We start from the raw sequence: 19,652 nt of genomic DNA on the forward strand, positions 1-19,652 counted from the left end.
AGCCGAACAGGGAAGCATTTTCAAAGCCATTCATGGTCCATGGAAACTCGCTCGCTACACTCGTTGTTTGCGCGGCCAGTCAATTAAACGGCCGCTCAAATTGATTACATGCCAAGGGCAGTCAGTCTGTAGGTTAGCAAACATCGTGTATCGAATGATGGGCTCGCGGCGATAGTCGTGCCGGCCGAACCGATCATCGCACTTGAACCGCGCACCGCACCAGGACACCAAATCGCATTACAACATATAAATACACACCGGCACGTGCTCATAACAGCCGCTGCTCGATACTGCAGCATCCGCCGTCGGCCGGTGCCGGTCCTTCTACTCGACTAACGATTACCGGAGGCCAGGAACACAACAACAGCATGTCGTCGTTCGTTGGTACTTTAATGGACGCCCCGTTTTAATGGTTCGTTGGCGTCGATTTTCGTCGCTGACCGCGGACCATTTTATGGCCAGTTCCGGTTTTCATGGAGCAATTGTTTTTCTTTTGGCCCATTTTTGTGAGAAATGCGTGTCAATGTGTTGTGGGTGCTCCTTCCATTTGGCCCACTCACGCGATGCTACCAACGGAACAACGGGTACAGTTGGTCATGAAAACGAAATTTCGTTTCGACGAGGAAAATTAATTGTTGGTACTAATTGTGCCACGTTCCGCTAGGTGCACGATCTGGAGATAATGGGCCGGAGACAGGGTTACACAGCTTTCAGGATGTGGTATGATAGCTTTGAGCACTGTGGACGGTATTTACGAATATTTAACAAATTTCTCGAAGTATTGCTACACGCGTAAAACATAAAAGTTCATTGCCGCAGGCCGACTCGGTGGGTCAACCGAACGAGCGAAAACTTATCTCGTGCAAAAAGCTCCCGTTTTGAAAAAGTATCGTTTCTCGATCAAATAAAAAACGTTCATCGTTAAGTGACTGAAAGCAACATTTTTTTATGTTAAACCAACAACACGTCCGACGGCACGGATGTCGCCTTCTGAAGGATGTGCCAGCATCCTGCATCGTCCACCTTCAGCAACGCTCGCAAATCGCCAATTCTAATTGAGTTCTGGTGAAATGGTAGAGCGCCTCAGAAAAGTAACGGAGCGAAGGATTCCCGGTAAACGTTGCGCCGTTTTCTCCACATATCAGCACGTATGTTTACGGATGGTAAAATCGATACCTAAAGCCGATCGTACGTCGGGAAGCGGAAGCGGCAGGACGACAGCGCTGGTGCATTGCGCCGGACGTGGGTTTGTTGCTTCAACCAAATAAACTGTCGTTGGCCACCCGTTGGGGTCCGATCGTGCGGAAGCTGTTCAAATTGCAGTCCGCTCAGGATGCTGTTCTGTTCACGGTACGGGACGGAATGTCCTTTGCACTGGAAAACGGCTTGCTCGACAACGCCTCTCGTCTCTCGCTTTTCGAGTTATGGAATTTATTCACGCTACTCTCGGCACGACGATCATTCCTGACAGTGTCGCTGAAGGTTAAAAATGCAGCCGACGTGCTCCGACGGTAATCAGAATCACCGTTGGCGATTCCGAGCGAAGGAGAATGCGATTTCTTCCTTACGATTCTCTTTATTATCGAAAAAATGTTTCCAACGATTGACAGATGTGCCCTTGAAAAAAAATGGAACGAAGAAAGATGACAAGCTGGCAGTGGGAAACAAACATAGAAACGACTTTTGTAGCTTTTTGCCTGGCCAAAAATAATATTTGTTGATAAAAGCTCCTTCCAAACGGTGCCCCATTCTTCCGGTTAAGTCACCCCAAATGTACTTACCTTTTCCGTGAGCTCCACCGGACGGTAGAAAACCATCACATCAAAGAAGGCCACCTGCTCCGTCGTCGGGAAGAGCAAATATTGAAGTTCAGTGTCCCCCCCACCCAAGGTAACCAAGCACCGGCACCGTATTTTCGTCGGCCACTTTAAGACCTTTAAAAGTGCTTCTCCTCGAGTGAAAAACAAATTGGCTGTGTCGGGCCTGGGCATTCGGCAGCCATCGAGTTCCAGCGAAACACGCCGGCGCCGGGAAGATGTGTAAAATACGGCGAACATTTTTCACGTTTGGTAAGAATCGCAACATCCTTCCGTGAATATTACTGCACAAAATCGGGGCGCCAAAATCGCTTCTTCGACGGAACGGAACTTCCTGGCCGTGCGTTGCGTGGGCGTGCACCAATCCATCCTTTTACCCAAATTTTGCACCCTCGTTTCCGCGAAGACGCGAAGGTCTTGCCTCACCTTTCTATTTCAAAATCGCATCAAACGGAGTTGGGCTGCCGCCACTCTTTTGACTCTTTCAGGTTGTAGGAATGATATTTTTGGACCTGGGCGAACCGGTAAAAACTGAGCAACTTTAAAGCCACCGCATCGGCGAGGCCATCAGCTTTACGTTTCACGGCGGCGTGTATGTGCCAGTTGGGCCCAATGCACACCGCACCATTTTTCACTTTCCGCTGTTCAGCTCTGAGCTCTCTGCTGAATTCATGCTGCAACATAAATGATGAATTTTTCGTTGCGGGCTCGCGCTGACGACCAATAAATCCAGTTGGATTTTCGTTTCCGTCCCCGTTCCGACCACCGGATTCTTACCGGAAAATCCCACCAGTCCCCGGGGATAAAATGGTGTCCCGAGGCGAGGTGAAAACTTTACGCTACGTGAGCCAATTTCATGCGGGACCAGGTCGCCGAAAGGGATAACAAATTGTACACTCTGAAGCAGCAAGCATATTTTGCTGCATGGGCACATTAGTGGTTGCTTGGGTGTGTGTGCGTGTTTGCGCTTAATATGCGCGCGAGCATGATGCGTGAGCACGACACGCTATGCTTATGCTGGCGGCAGCTGTTGGCCGTTGGCAGCCTGTTTTCATTCAAAGAACACAAACCGGGCGGGAGTGTGCGTGAGTACGACGCGCACCGTTCGCGTCCCTTCTCAAGCCGAGCATTTGTTTTTGTCAGTTACGGTTCGATCCGCGCGCGGCCTGATTGTTGACAAATGGACTTTGGTGGCCGTGTTTCACTGTGCGTGGAGTGTTCTGTTTTTTTCATCCTCTGAGCAACCGCAACACGGTAAAGTTGGCCGTGGAAAATGCCCGCCATAAACGGCATACAAACGACTGTTCGGCGCTGGAACTAACGGCTTGCCGTGGCGTGTGGCAAAAGTGAAAATCGTATTACAGCCCAGACGGGTGCAGTCAGCTAACCGCCAGCGCCAGATCGTGATAGAGATGGAATCTTCCAAAGCCGAAGCCTCTCAAAGCCAGAGCCAGCCAGTGAAGTGAACAGCAAAAACGCAGAAACGGAGCACAAGAGTTTATCATACCGCCATCTGCTATAACGGACCAGGCCGGACGGAAAACCGAAGCCTCCAAGCGTGCCTTTGCTGCGTGTGTTTACATTTTTGTTTGTTTTCCAATTTCCCGTTCATGTGTTGCTTCCACTTTTGGGTTGGGGAAAAGAAAACAAAAAAGCATTAGAAAAGCTCCGACATTCTCTCGCGATGGTGGCAACAAAGAAGCGAAGTGGCGCTAACCCGGTGCGCCGTGCGGCATTTCATTATGCTCGTTTGGTGAAAAGTTTTCCCAAGCCAATCCCGTTAGTCCGGCGCTGATAGATGAGCGTCGGAAACGACAAAAAACGGGCGACGGAGAAAGAAATAATCCTCAACATAATAAACTCTTTGCCACCGCCAGAGTGATTTCGTGGTGCGTGCGTGTGTGGTAGGCTAAAGAACGGCACACGCACACGCCGAACATAACCGGAGCTTGTGAGTGTGTGTGTTTCGGAAATATCGAATATGTAAGCAGAAATTGAAAACAACAACATCATAAACAACATCAAATCTACTTCCGACGAGTGCTTACGCGAGCCGTGTGCGAGTGTGTTAGTAACCTTTTTTGTGTTTGTAAGTGTGCACAGGACGTACGTACGTCGCCAGCCGATTCACTTGACTTTTGCCGGCAAAGCTACGACCTGTCTGGGGGATCGTGGAAAGAAATCGACACACAACACGGCGCCGGCGGCGGGAAAGCTCGGCTGGAAGCGCAAACGAAAAGTGAAAATAATCTCCGTTGGCGAAAAGAAAAAATATCGAAGCAAGAAAAAATTAACGCGCTGGGAAAAGCCCCAGCAGAAAGTGAAATTAATCGCCACAGAAAAGAAACAAAACTGTTCCACTGTCATTTTTCGAATGAAATGAAGAGTGTAATAGGCGCGCCGCGCCAGCTCTCTATTGGGTGGGCGGAAAACAAGCGGAACGCCCAGCGGAAAGGGAAAAGCAACCTGTGGGCCGGGAAAATGATTCGAAAAAAAAAATCTCACCCACGGCCGGGCCCACACGAACCAAGAAAGCGATGGGAAATCGGACCGAACCGCGTTTCTCTGGGCAAAACAAAGCCCACCCGGGCCGCGTGGCCGCGGTCGCGGTCAATTGTTTGTTTGTGGCCACACAAAGTCAGCAACGTGGTGCCTATCGCGTCTATGCTTTACCACGTTTTCCACGTACCAATCATGAAACCGTGGCAAATGTAAAATGTTACGCCGGCGACGGTGACGCTTGGCGACACACACGGCGGGGTATCGTAAAGGTGGAGGAAAACAACTGGAAACGGAGCACTAAAACAGTACCATAATGTTTACGAAATCTTCGGTTGCTGCGGTTGCTTTCCCTCCGAGTCCGAGGCACGCGACACGCTTCGTGCGTGAAGCGAAATCAGAGTGAACGAATCGGAGGCAAAATTGAAAGCTCGCGCAATTTATTTGTTCGCCCGCGTCTCTTTGCAGAATCTCATTCTGCACCATTTAGGCGTGTTGGCCTTAATTTCGTAAATACTTTTAGCGGTTTTGCGAACGAAATGACATAAAAACGTCAGATCAGTTTCGCGAAGCGGCACGGAAACGGCAATTTAGTGCCCATCGCCATGGCAACGGTTTCGCTGGCTGCCTTGTGAAATCAATCGATGCGCATGAAACATTGTTTCGTGATTGTTGCACGGTGCTGCGAGGAAACTGCAGCGTGGAAAAAGAAAGTTTCTCGCCCGAGCGATGGCGTTCTGCGGTGGCGGCCACGAGTGCATTGTACTGGAAAGTGCGTCGCCGCCGTCGTCGGTGGGGTGGTTGCATCTGCTTTATGTAACGGACGGACGGACGGACTGACGGATAAATTACACGCCAAAGCATCGCGCATCAATCGACGATGACGGCGACGGCGTTAATAAGCGACTGGCGGGCGACCCTCCACTCCGTCGGCCGCCGGAAGTGATGGGGTGAGAAAAAAAAGTATCGGTGGCCATTTTTAATGAGCTCCCGCACATCTCAATGCGCGCCGTATTTCGTGCGCATTATGCCACGGATCGACACTTGATTAATACGCGACCGCGGCTTTCTCGATTACATAGGAACACCGAAAGGGATCACTGTCCGGCCGGCCGGTGAAATTAATTTTTCGTGTTCAGTTTCTTTTGCTGAAATTAAGCGAAAAAAAGTTGTGCTTAAAAAGCTTAAAATACTTCTTTATCAATCGTTGTTTGAGTTGTAAGGGGAAAGAGTCGGACAACCTTGTTTGCCTCACTAATGCAATTACTAGTGATGTCTCGGGTTAGGTACATCATTCTTAGCAACTTACTTTTAGAACACAAATTGGGTCTTCAAATTAGGCAATGGACGAATTTTTTTTTTGAATACTCATATCAAGACATTATTTTTCCAAAAACTCTCACAATTTAATCTTTTCCATTTTAATATAATAAAACGCCCTACATGTAGTAAAGTTTCCAGTGGACTCTTTTTGAGTTTTTGATCCGATTTGCATCAGTATGAGGCCGAAACCAAACTTATCATGCAACATATGGTGAGCGAATGAACGTATGTGTGCCTTTAATGGTGTTTATGATTCAGTCGAAAATCAAGATATTTTTTCACGTACACTCGGTTGTTTGTTTGGTTCCAGTCTCTGAATATGATCATGCTATCAAACAAATCGCAACTAAACCGAAAAAAGGGACGAGAAGAGTAACTAAGGCATAAACCATCCTGTCAAGTTATGGCGTGCTGCCACCGTCCTGCAGGTCGCTTTTTCACCAGTCAACCCCGGCCAGAGGCTGGCTTGACCAATCGCATCCCTCGGCGGACGAACCCTTCCAAAGAAACAAATTGTCGCCGAGAGCGAAACAACACATAATAACCATTTTGCCCTCCAATTTCCTCCGGGGGCAACACGGGAACCGGAAGGAAGGAAGGACGAAATGATTCGCACCGAACCCGCCAGGGAACGATATAACGTATTGCGCTCCCGATCGCCGGCAGCAACAAATCGACCTCAATTTGGGTTCGCTTCCTCGGAGTTACTCGGGGATCACACGTTTCCCTCATCAATTCTTCGGCTCCGTCAAGTGGAACCATAAAACTTTCTCCCCCAGTGTCGCCCGGTCGGTTGCGCCTGGTGCGCCCACAGGGAGCCTGATAAGGATCGGTCCAGATTGCCCTTGAAAAGCTTCGGACAAGGCGAGAGGAACCTCGCGAAAATGGTAGGAAACAGGATCCATTAAATAAGAGAACGGGTCCGGTGGACCCGGAGTACAGGGATGCTCCTGCTGCTGGGAAGGCCAAGTTTTTTTCGTCGTCCATTCTCTTTCCAATACTCGGTGGCAATGATTTGTGTTGATAACAACTTGCGCCGGAAAAGAGAGGCACCCGTTCGGTAGGCAAGTGAGTGACACATTTTCTTCGCGTGACTTCCGGTCCGTTTTGGACGTGGCAAAGATTCTACGTCTCTGTGGTTGGCGTGGGTCACGTATAATATTTCGGAACCAGAGAGAAGAAAAAAAACTGGGAAGCCAACAACCAGAAGCCATGGCGTGGGCGCGAGTGGAATCGGAAATCAGACGGGCAATCGGTGTGACATTTTAAAAGATCGATTGTGGCTCGGGATCGGTTTAGGATGGGATTTTCCTATCGGGTGTTAGCAAATCGAAGAACGCACACATAGTGTCCTTTTAAAGTGGCCGGATCTTAGGAGTCTGAACCTTCATCAAGCCCATGGCGGCGTGTTTGTGGCATCTGCCGGAGCTGTCGACCGACAGCTCAGCTTTAGCTTCGATCCAATCGTCTATCAATCAGCCGAAACCGAAATTGTAGTAACTCGATTTCGAACCTCGGCCTGGTGCCATCGAGTGGCCCGGCAGAGGTCCTTTGCCGAGCCCCGTCCTTCGGTCGTTTCTTTTGCGTTCGTTCCATTCTGTGCCGTACAGTGATTCGTTACCGGACAGGGCATCCGGGGACACACATCATTCATTGGAGCAATGACGTAATTTGGGTTGGATGTGTCTCCCGGAGAAGTAATGATGTGACGTGACGAGATAAAAGTGGCGAAAACAAGCACCGACTCCCAGTGCGGGAGGTACTCTCCGGAGGTGACTGATGATTGCTCCTCGGGCTCTCGAAAAACGGGAGGACACACGATAGCACCCGGGAGCAGGGACAAAATTGCGACACGATTGCAAACATCCCCGGGGTAGACATTTCCGGTGGCAGCGCCGGGAGAAAAGTTTCGGGCGTATGATGTACACCAGAAGAAGTTTGGCCCCGGCCGCCAGATGGAGATCATCATCGATGAGGCATCAGGAAGTAGATGTTTCTTACATTTCGCCCAACCGTATCGACAGAGGCCGGCGGAGAGGATGTATCTTGAGAATTGTCTCGCGTTGGAATGGAAAAATAAACTACAATAATAATGACTCAACGGTCGAGAAGTGCCATTAGTATACTGTGCGCCCACGCGGGAACTAAGTCACTCGCTGTGTTTGTTGTCCAGGTCTCGGCAGGACGAGAAATTCTGCTGCAGTCCGGAACCGGAGAGGATGACAGGCGCGTAAAGAAGTTTGTTTGCTAGTTGCCTGATGTATTCTGCCTACGCTAGGACCTTCTGGAGAAGCCAGAACCTTAGATGTCGTCCAGCGTCGGCAACTTGCAACGACTGATCGTCAATATTTCATTTACCGGACAGAAAAGTTGGCGCGCTTTGCGAAGTATGTCATCCTCATCGTCAGAAGTGGTCTGCGCACTTGAAACGGTACGCTGATTCGGAAGTAGTTTGACTAGCTATTCAGTTGCACCGATGCAAGGACACACTGTTCCCAGTTACAGCATCCCGGGCATGATTCTCGTGCACGTTCGCGGTCACCGTCCGGTGCAGAAGTTCTAAATCTTATTATGACAGACGGCGGCATCGACAAGAGCCAAATGTCAAACTAAACCGCGACCGGGACATCCGCAAGGTGGAGCAGCACGAACTTGTAATCCCCCCTGTGTTTGGTCTGGGATCGTATCCAGAATGGATTCTGGGCAAAGCTGAGTAATCAAATATTCTAGAGTCCTGGCCCTTGGCACTGGCTTATGGTTTGAGCCTGCGAGAAGAGGAGAGACACTTCCCTCGGGCAGGTATCATGGTTCCCGACAGGACCTCAAGACATCGTTCTGCTCGAACGACGCGTGGCGCACTCATGGAACGTAATGTGATTTTATTGAAATTTAACTCAGTTCGGTTCGTGCTCAGATTGTCCAGCGCGATCTCTCTCTGTGGCGGGAATTCAAATTTGCCTCAAACTTGTGCCTTTTACTAGTTTGGTCCACGACATATTTAACGTGGGGAATGTAAAAGTTTCACTTCACTCGAATGGACTTTGCACGACTTTTGGTTTGTTCCGCTTTTCAATTATTGCTGCAATTCTACTGAAAATCTGGTTAGCAAGTTGAGGGAGAGTTTTATGAAATCAAAACGCTCGGTCACTTTCTTGGACGACTCACCAAATGATGGAGACAGTAATGCAAATACTTAAACAAATGGCAATGATGTTTGGTCAGGAACGCAGTAAATGCTGTTTATTGCAATTGTTTTCCCAGCTAACGGTCTGAGTCTTCCGCTTTAGTGTCTAGGTTGCCTTCCATGGAGCCCTGCCCTGCCCTTCCATGGAGATGTCCCGGTGTGATAGGTAAATTGTGTTCTCGGTCCGATTCTAATTTGTTAATTTACCTTTGAACTTTACGTGTGCGGGGCAACGGAACCGGAACGCTGTAGGAGGATCCTTTCTAGAATTTACACCCTGTAAAGCGAACCGAAAAAACCGATCCGCTTTGGCGGATTAGTTAGTAAATGGATTTTTATAGCGCCCATAAAGTGGAAAGAAGGCGCTATTTTCGGTACCATCGAGGGATCGGTTCGCAATCGAGCTCGCCGGGGAGCCCCGTAATAGGATTAGACGAAGCTTCCGATGTTCTCAATGTCAGTTCGGTAGCTGGAAAAATAATTTGCATGAGTCGCGAAAAGTTGCGTCCCGTCGCTTTTTTCGCTGAGCTCGATATTCGCTTTTCGGATTTTCTCGGGAGGAATCCAAAGTCGATGATGTGGGCTGACCTCTTGATGCAATTAAGAGCCCAGTTTTGTCTGCAATTCTGCTTTTTTCCATTTGAAAGCAAAATGATCAAATTCGTCTTACGTCAGGCTCTACAAGTTTCATCCGCCACGGCTCATTCAAAATGCAAATTTTACGCCGGGAAGATGAACGACAAATTGGCGACTGAATTGGTTTGACAAAGGTCAAAGCCACAAAAACAATCTCCCGAATGTGGCAAATTAAAGCAAATGACTTGTAACCGCAGCGAAAGGCGACTCGCTGCTGTTGCTGCTTCAGCTTCTTTTGCAAAAATCAGCCACATTCCTACACAAATCTTGACTGTTTACTAACGGCGGTGTCTCTCTTGAGGCTGATTGTGTACTTTCCCCGTTAGCGCCACGCCAACCAACCCTGTTGCGATAAAGGCACCCCGACATCGGACTGCTTGGATGGTTGGTTGGTTGACGCAATTTTTTAGTGGTTTTATGTGCCCGAAACACACACATACACACAGCGAGCTACAGGCCAGCGAAGAAGCATTTCGTGGCCGTAGAGTTCGCGTCGCGGTTCTCCGATATTTACTTAGCTCCGGCCCCGAAGGGAAAAGGGGCTTCTAAATAATAAAAAGGGCAAACATCGTGCCATCCGCGCCGAGGCAACCGCACGGATGGGTTCGCCCTAAACAGCGTACCCGCGGCAGCATAACTCGCAGCCACCACCGAGCCCACTTCACCGACGCGACGCGCACTCCATCCGTCGGTCGGTGTCCTCCGAGGTGCCCGCCGAGGAGCACTAACGATGGCACCGGGCCGCGCGACACAACGCTTTTAGGCGTGGCCGGGGGAGGAAAGAGAAAAAATGGCCGACCGTAAAGTGGGGAAAAACAGTACATTTAAATGAGTTTGGCAGGTGTGAACGCGAATGAGAATAGAGGTAGCATAAAAACGGCGGCAAATTAATTAATGGCCGCCCCTTCCGACGGTGCGACACGGCTGAAGGTGCGTTAGAACGACACTTCCGCATGCTAGGCGACCCCAAAGTGGGGGGGCCCAAAGTTTCCTTTGTTTTCCACGGTCTGCCCGGCGACTTGACCATCGCCGTCGCCTGCTGTGCCTGCTGCGGAGCAATAAAATCAAACTTTTCGCAATTAAATGTTTCGCATCGGACGATGTTACATCGGGGTCTGTAGCTCTCACTGATTTGGTTGCCGAGCGAACACGACGGCCAAATTTCTGTGGATGACGTTTGGACGTGAGGTGGAACCTCTTTATGTTGACAGCATCGACTGGCATGAGACAGAATCGATTTAGTAACACCCCACAAAAGGGTTGCCAAACTTGTGTTTTATCGTTCTCGTATTATTATTAGGGATTTACTGAATATACCTGATGGTCCCTGTATTTTAAAGTTAAATGTGAAAATATCCAATAACATGCAGCAACCTACATCGCAATCACATCACAATCAATCACATAAATGATTAAAGAGTGATCAATACTGTTAACTTATAGAATATCTACAACTACGACTCAAAATTCACTTCCGAGATACTTTTTGGAGCTTTATGTGTGGTTAAGTTTTTACTTAAGCTCTCGTGTTCCTGTCAAACAAAATATAAGTTCATTTGTCAGTAACTTAACTATCAGCTAGCGTTGCCCTACATAAACTGTGGTTTTATTACAAAAACGGTATAGGTCTCTGAGTTAGCCCTACGGGAATACAATATAGTACTGTGGCCAAAATATCACGGGAACCAGTTGTCTTCGGTTGTCGTGGTTTGATGCTTTTTGGATTCTTTCCAAGTGTCTTTCCAACGGTTGAAAAATTGATTTATTGACTAAATATTTCAAATTCATCCTATGCAAATCAATCAATTTATCAACCTAACCTGTTACCATTTTTTTCCAAATTGTTCAAAAGTGATCCACCTCGGCCTGCCTTCACCGAATGCTGAAGGGTCTGTTACCTTTTTGGCGTGTTTTGATTCTTTTTTGTTTCCTGTTGATTTGTTTCACCTCTGATGTAATCAGCAGCGCTACCACCACCACACGTGCTACTCTGTTCTCTGGTTTAAGTAGACCAGACGGGCGTTTCGGGAGCCTCTTCTGCCCAAGCAAGACATCAGACCATTCCTAAGAATGGTGCGGAGCACAACATTCCCTCGTAACACTTTCGTCGAAAACTTTGCAGCACGTGACGGGCGGCTGATGGCACTCGTGTCAAATGTTTGTTTCATCTCGAAGGTGACGGGGTGTGTGGGGTTCCTTTTCCACCCTCTGACCAACTTTGGTGGAAGTAAAACTTTAACAATCAGCTCAATTCACTTCAAAAGTGGGCGCCGCCTTTCGGGCCGGACGAGCTGGGTCTGGTTCGGATGGTTTGTTCTCCTTTGTGTCCGGGGCAAATTTGTCCTCACACCTTTGGCTCCAACGTTTCTATCCGATGACGGCGGTCTGACCAAATGATGGCGGTCTGGAATCGCCCCACGCCCATTGGGCCAATAATCACGGAGCCCGTCAAAGCCATCGCCGATGTGGCGATGTTCAAGGAGTAGCCTTGGGGCTTTAATACTGCTGCTGTTTGGAAGGACATTGCCCAGCATTTTATGATTCCACATGGCCATTGCCAGGTGCCACTTTATCAGAACGTGCCATGCGAAAAGTTCACTTGCGATGCGGGGCGTCAAACGTCGCCAGGAGACTTTCGGTTGTAGACGCCCTCGTCGAGTCGAAGGTATATCTTTAAGCCAGTTTAAGAGCTGTCAAAATAAAGATAAAATGTCAATAAAAAGCCCCGAATCGGATCGCAGCACAGTCGAGCGGTCGCAGACCAAGCGGTTGAACTTATTCAATTACGCTTTAGGAACAAGAACTCTTCGACAGCGCGGAGTCGGCCCGAAAGAAGCCGTTCTGATTGCTCCCGGGTGCGGCATTATTAGCATAATTAAATTGATCAGAGCCATGGCGCAGAAACTGTCCAGTTGACAGCTGGTTCCGTCGATCGATGCGGACTCGGAAAATGTCCGCGCACCACCCGATAAATGCGGTGCGAATGCTGGAATCAGTTCGGTTTCGCGCAAAATCGATGATAGCGCAATGTTCGCGTCACGCAATGTCGGTGATTTATCAATAAATTTGATTTTAAACAGATTTAAAATGAAATCTGCCGTCAGTTCCGTACCCTCGCGGTGTCTCTTCAATTTCTTTTACGATTGTCCCCACCCCGATCGCCGCACTCCGGTGTCGTGCTGAATATGTTTCGTCCGCCACCCGCCCACCGAGGCTCCGGTTCGCGCCCTTACATCCAATAAAAGCGTGAGGGCCCTGCGTAGGGCCCTGCGTAGAAGCGCGGCGGCCTACGTCAATTGAGAAAGCCAGGGATGGACCGGTGGCCGGAAGCCAGAGGCGAAAGCAATTCAGATTCTGTGCCGAGAGGGAGCAGTCAAGCGTCGATTGGGGTGATTTCTGCCACAATTACCTTGCCACTTGAGCGCAAGGGCTCGCGCCAAGAGGCGTAACGGAGTAAGAATCGTAAATCACTTTTGCCGGGCGCCTCCATCAGGCTGGAGCTGGCTGGAGTATGATCGCATGGGGCTGGAAGAGAGCTCGCGAGAAATTCACTTTCTTTCTCGTTTTCGCCTTTTTGTATCTACAACAGACAGCAGTGCGGCAGACACATTTCGGTGCCGGAGCTGGATCCGTTTTTATGTCGTTCATCGGTTCACGTGTTGCGCGATGGGAGTCTACGTTCCGATTCCATTGCCCAACTTGGCACAATAAAGAGTATATTGACCTCTATAAAGAGTGTATTAAATTAGGAATAACAGTAAAGAACGTGAACCAAGAGGCTTGCCAATGCGTGCTTCGTTTAATTTGTTTTATCAGTAACGAGATACAGTTGCCACACTGTGTACTCGGCCTCGCCTTGAACCACACGCACTCGGCTCGGCTTTCATAACTTTCACGTTCGATCTTTCTATTGCTTCCTCTTTTCCGGCGCGCCAAACGCAGAAGAAGACGTGGTGCGCGAATAAGAATGAATTATTTTAATGCAAAATAATTACATTTTCTCCTCGCGATACTTCTTGAGATGATGTCGGAATTATCATGCCTTGGCTCACGTATCGCGCCACCGACAATACGAACGCCTGAAGCATAGAAAAATGAACTTGGACACTACGCCACAGACGGACTCGGAATAATTACGCCCGAGCCTAGGCCCTTACGGAGCTTCCGGTTCACGCCAGAGTTCCTGAGCGGCCGCACCATGTCCAAAAGGGCAGGTATCGGGCTAACCCGGGTTAAATGAACCACGTACTAGGGGCCGGCGATTGAGTAAACGGTTACTGTGCGCCCTTGTGGCAGGAAGCCACGGCCTCGGGGTTACTTGGTCCGGTTGATGTAATCAATTTTCGGCAGCAGAGTGTCTGTCAGCGTCTTAATTCTAGCGTAAGCCTGGTTAAGCTTTTCCACCATAAAAACCGAGCAAACGCGTTACCGAGCGAAAGAGAGCGAGATAGCAGGGAAGCATAATTAAATTTTTCACGCAAAGTCTGAAGACGGTTATGTGGTGCCTTCGTGGTCCAACCTCCGGTCGTTCGTAAACGTCGCTCACCATTTGGAACGCCCCTCAGACTTTCGGACTTACGGAGTGCATTCCTTTGATTTCCACGTGTAAAGTTTCTCAAGTCCACGTATCCGACCACGCTTCCCGCAAACGCTAGTTTGTGGGTCAAGACTGCGTTAGGAGATATTACGTGAAATCCCTCGAGCGCCAACTTCGGTTGGCGCTCTAATCACCGGAGCGATTCTACGATAAAGGTACACCAATCGTTACCATTATCGGTATATCTCGGGGTCCGGATAGTGGTGGGGTGACGTGAAAGTTTCGCTATTTGTAACGATGAAAGTCTCTCAAGAGCGAGTGAAGGTACCGTTCCATCGGGCACGAACTTTAATATTTTCAACTGCCGATTGTCCGGTGTTATTGCACCTAAAACTTATCCTTCACCCGGTGAAGGATTAGCTGCTGGTCCGGTAAGGTTTGTCACCATTCTTTCGGACCTCCTTCCGTTCGGGGCCGTTGAAGATGAATTTCTCGCATCCGTAAATCGGTGCCAAACCGGTTGACGGCTGCCACAAACTTGAAACAGGAGGTAGAGTTCCAACTTTTGCGATAGGAACTTTTTGCGTACACCTGTCGCGTTCACCCCGTAACCCGACCCGTAAATTTTGTGACTGATTAAAAGCGGCCGTGTCTGCGGCGCCACATTACAACATAATTCATGTTTCCGCTGGTTTCCCCACTTCTCGTTGAATCCTGTCAAGCCTTTTAACCGTTGTTTAGTCAAGCCTCGGGGTGGATTGGTTGGAGTATTTGTTAACAGGCCACGTCGGTCTTTCAAAGCTCTTAATTAGCTATGCGACGCACAGGATTCATCATAATTGTATTGCTAATTATTAACAATGTTTGGGTTTGTTTTCTTGTTTCGTGTTCTTCCAATGTTTTCAATACGAGTTGAAATTATTGACAAATGTTTTCGCTTGAAATGGAATATTAAAAACACGATAAATTTAAGTAACATTGTTCCACCCGATGATTCACGTAAAAATAATAAACGTTTCAATAAACTGGGTTGCTGGGTTAGATTCAATTCGTTTGCTAGAGAACGTATCTCACTGAACAGCGCGGTACTAATTGTAGCCCCTTCTAGGCGCTTCTTACAAAGCACATTCACTGTAGAGCTTCATTCGCAAGTCCACTTCGTTAGTAGTGCACTTTGGAAACTGCTACGCCCCAGAAAGATCAAGCCGAAGCGCATTTCTAAGTGAGTAGGGCTTGAAGAAGTAGTCCCTGGCAGTTCAGTTGTTCAGTTCCGGTAGCCCCCGGCTTTTCGAACGAACACAGGCTATCTACCATCGTGGGCTGTGACGGCAAAAAAACAGGAAAGTCAATCGGTGACGTGCAAAACGGAAAGGGCGTTTCTCGAGGAGGGAAAGAACTTTCCCGAGGCGGACACTCTCGACCAACACGACGCTGAAGATGAAGATAACTGCAGGTCTTCGAAAGGGCGGTATGTGCATTATTGCTCGAGCTGCAATAAAAAGCTGAGCAGCGTTCGTTTGAACACGGACTTTCGATGTGCAGTGCCGGGCTATTTTCGTAACCGAAGATGAAGTGCCACGAGGTGTAAAGTGACAATAATGTTCTTCGCCCAACAGCGCACCCCGTTCGCAGACGTGGCACAAACCGCGCCTGTACCTCCTTTGCTCTCTGTGTCATTTAATTGCCAATTGCGGATTTTGCTCGTGACACACACGCCCACAATTAGCAGTCTCATTAGCTAAACTTGGCACTGACCGCGTGGGCCTCGGGCATCTTTCGTTCCAGAGAAAGCCCCAGTCAGTCATGAAGCCACCATGTAAGAACGTCCCGCGTCAAGTGGACCTGTATGGGGTGAACCCTTTTCAATGTCGTGCCGATCAATGTCGATATGCTCCGACCGTGCACTCGGAGAAGAACACGGACACGGAACGGAAGAATGACAAAATTAATTAACGACCCTCAACAGGACGACGGGCGTTAGGGTGCCCCATTCTTCTTCCGCCACCATCGGCGGAATCCGCTGCCGGGATTTTCCTATAAACTATGCGTCATTGCTCCAGGACGGTCCCGTTTGGCGGGCGCAACACACCACGTACACGACCGGGACTTAATTTATGATAGCAGATGAAATTAATAACTCAATTGATGTTCGCGCCTCGGTAGTGATGGTTTTGGCCGTGGAAAACCAACAAACTCGATTATCGGCGCTGAAATATAGAGCCAAAGCATACACCACTTTTGCTTTTTATGGGTAATACCGGTCATTGTCTAAATGGTGTGTTGCGCTTGCGATTGCTTAAAAAAAACCGGAATCGGATAACCAAACCCCGTTTGTGGTCGCCCGGTAATGGATTTTGTATCTCCGGAAAGGAGGCTTTTTTTGACCGATTTCGAAACATTGCCCGACACGACATATGCTTTTGTTTGTTTGCGACTGTTTTATGCTTTTTGTCGATGTTTTTAAATGGTTTTGGGTTGAAAAGATTGATCATCATCATTGATCATTTTGTGTCGGGTTCTCTAGGCGTTCGACAGTATTAAATTGTTGTTAGTAGAAGCGGCAGTATTGAGTTGTGTGGGAAAATATTTTAATTTAAAATTAATTGCTGTCAACTTGGTCAATTTTGAGAATTTATTCACTGTAGCAACATTCACTACTAAATGGAATTTATTTCCCAAATTGTTGATGAGATTTCTTAGACAGCTCATGAATAGACTCGTGGATTTTTTTTTACAATTATGTATTTTTAAATAAAGTGCCATAAGAGACACCCTTGTCAAAAGCAAGTGTCGTCGGCAGACGTGAAGTATTTTATAGTCTCAATTAAACCGTTTAAAGGCACGGGAACAACCACAGCTTTGTGACAATTCATCAACATGATTTGTTTAGATTGTACGGTGTTACAGTATATGATACAATAAGGTGATTAAAATGGATACAAATTTCCGCAAGTCCTAATGTTTTAATATAACTCACTTACAAATCCAATTCTGAGGAACAAATTATAGAAGCTTGAAAATGAGTCTTAAATTACTTTTTGATGTTACCTGTGGTATCAATTGCACAATTGCTAGGCGTCGGAATTCAGCCAGCCGTGTAGCGCACATCCTCGGCAGAGAAACTTTGGCGGCCAATGAAAGCGCCACCTTCCGGCGGTGCGTCATCACACAATTTCCCGACCTAGTCGGTTTGTCGGTTGTGTAGCGGTCTAATTAAATAAATCAGACACCGTGCGAGATGAGAGATAAAACCGCGCACACCGGGGTGACGCCAAAGATCGCCCAGAAGGCACTAATTTGCTCCTCTTCCCAGTCGAGCGCCGGCACGTGGCGGTCCCAAACCGATTCCGTGTTGCGCGGAATATTCAATGAGCGATACCGAAACTTTCCGCACGGTAATAGGGACGACATTCTTGTAACTTCCGGTGTCGGTTCCCTGGCTCGGTGGTGAGTGGAACCGCAGTCCGCGCACCATCCAGCACCAACGCAATCCTGGTCGATCCTGGCTGGAGGCGCTGAAATGAGATTTATCGATAGACTCGTCTCGGTTTGATCGATTAAATTAAAACCACGTCTCTCGGTGGGCCACTCGGCGAGATCTCTGCCAGTGGTTTCATTCGATTACCTTTCTTCAGCTTCACCACCAACACCTTTCCTGACAGCGCTAGATTCGGAGAAAGTGCGAAGAAACTTCCCACGTAACCGATGTGTTGGCCCCAGGCCCCGGAGTCACGAGCTGTGTCAACGGTGTGCCTTTGGACGGTTTCGGTGACACAATCTAATAAATTACCGAACCCATTTGTTTGGCGCTAAAAGCTGCTCAGCAACTATAAACCAAAGCCGCCGAACGGGTGATTTACGAACCCAAATTAGTAGCAACCGCCGCTGGGCGCAGCTCTGTCTGTCCGAAATGCAGTCCTTTTTCCAAAAACCAAACTTGCAATTTGTGGAATTTTCTGCGGTTCGCCAGAGCACCAAATTCCGATCGTGATTTACGGCGCTGTGCTGTGCGTCACACCCTTCCGTAAATCAAACACTCCAACTGGGCACTGGACAGGCGCCCAGAAGTATCTTTTTCGCATAACTCAACCCAGTTTGCAGGCTGAGTTTTTGTTGGGACGCAATTTACTACTCGCCCCGTTACTTGTTACTTAGTGTACTTCGCGCACAATGCGCGTTCCTTTTACGCTTTTACGCCACCCCGAAAGGTCGCCAAAGATACCCGATCGGTGGCCGAGAACTAACGCCGGTCGTGCGCGATGACGTCAACAACATAAATTACTGTCCTGTCCGGAGCCTTCCTCCCATCACGATGCGCCAGGACCGGGAGGGCGGGTATTCCTCTGTTTTATCGGTGACCAAATCGTGTCGCATTTTATTTTCATAACACCTCCCACCAAAGCGGCGACCGACCGTCGAGTGTGTCTAGAACTCCCATTAAAGTCCCGCCAGGGATTGTTATAATTTATAGATTAATTAAATGGCCACCTCCCTCTAGCATGGCTGGGGTGTTTTTAATATTTTTTGCCTGTCGCCACCGAGAGAGGAGCCACTTACAAGCCGGAAGTGCGTGGGGAATTGGGGACCGACTTTTAAGACTAACACTGCACGCCACGCAAGCCACCACCAGCGGATCCTTAATAGGCGACGGGAGCGAAAGGGAGGTGAAAAAGGACCAGGAAAGGAACTCGAAAGAAACGCACGCTCAGACGTACGCTTCCTACGTCATACGACGGACGGTGACGTCCCTTTGCCCCCCCCCCCCCCCCCCGACCAGAGCTTTATGGTGTCAGAGGGAGCCATCCGGATTTACGATACGGATCCGGGCCCCGGCTAAGCGATTATCTGGGTTCGTGGGTGCCGCCTCCGGTTGGGAACTCTCCAAAGTGTGGTTTCTGGTTGCGCGACCCCCAAAGCAACGCTACAGCCGCGAATTTTTCGCACATCCGACGAAGAAGAACGTTGGGCCTGTTGGCTTGATTTTCCTGAGCGACCGCGCCAAATCCCAATTCCATTTAACATTTGCACCGGTGCGTGGTGTGTTTGATCAGGACAAATGTCGTCTCGCCGTTGCGACCCATTACTGCTAAGAAAAGCACAGAGACAAAAAAAAGCGCGCACCACAAATCTTCGCCGGAAGCTTGCTTGATACCCGTAGGAAGGTATCAATTTTGATTCTGGTCAAAATGTGATTGATCGCACGTTGCGAAGTTGTCTCCCTGGCGTTAAGACAGACATTAGGCAGCAACACAAAGACTTCCAAAGATCTGGAACTCACAAGTCAATAACAAAAATAAATTGTAATCAAGACAGACATAAAACATTTGTACAGTACTCCAATGATGATAAATGATCTTCATATTGAATTACGCATAACAACGCAACTTATGGCTTTATGCAATGGCTTTATGTGTTGTGGAGTTTATCGGGCAGCAATGCTGATTGCCTTGCTCGCTGAGGGCTGTTGCTTCCGAAGTACTAAAGTTGAAACAAAGTTACACAAGTTGCCGCCAGCGATGACTAACGACGGAGCAGGATCGGGAGCTGTGTTCTGTTTACTTCTCATTTTCCGTCAATGAATGTCGGTTTCCTTCCATGAAAAGTTTCACGGGAAGTGAGTCTGTTGCTCAAGTAAACACTTTGCAATTGAAGCATA

The sequence above is a fragment of the Anopheles cruzii genome, chromosome 3, assembly GCF_943734635.1.
Source record: "Anopheles cruzii chromosome 3, idAnoCruzAS_RS32_06, whole genome shotgun sequence".
Lineage (NCBI taxonomy): Eukaryota > Metazoa > Arthropoda > Insecta > Diptera > Culicidae > Anopheles > Anopheles cruzii.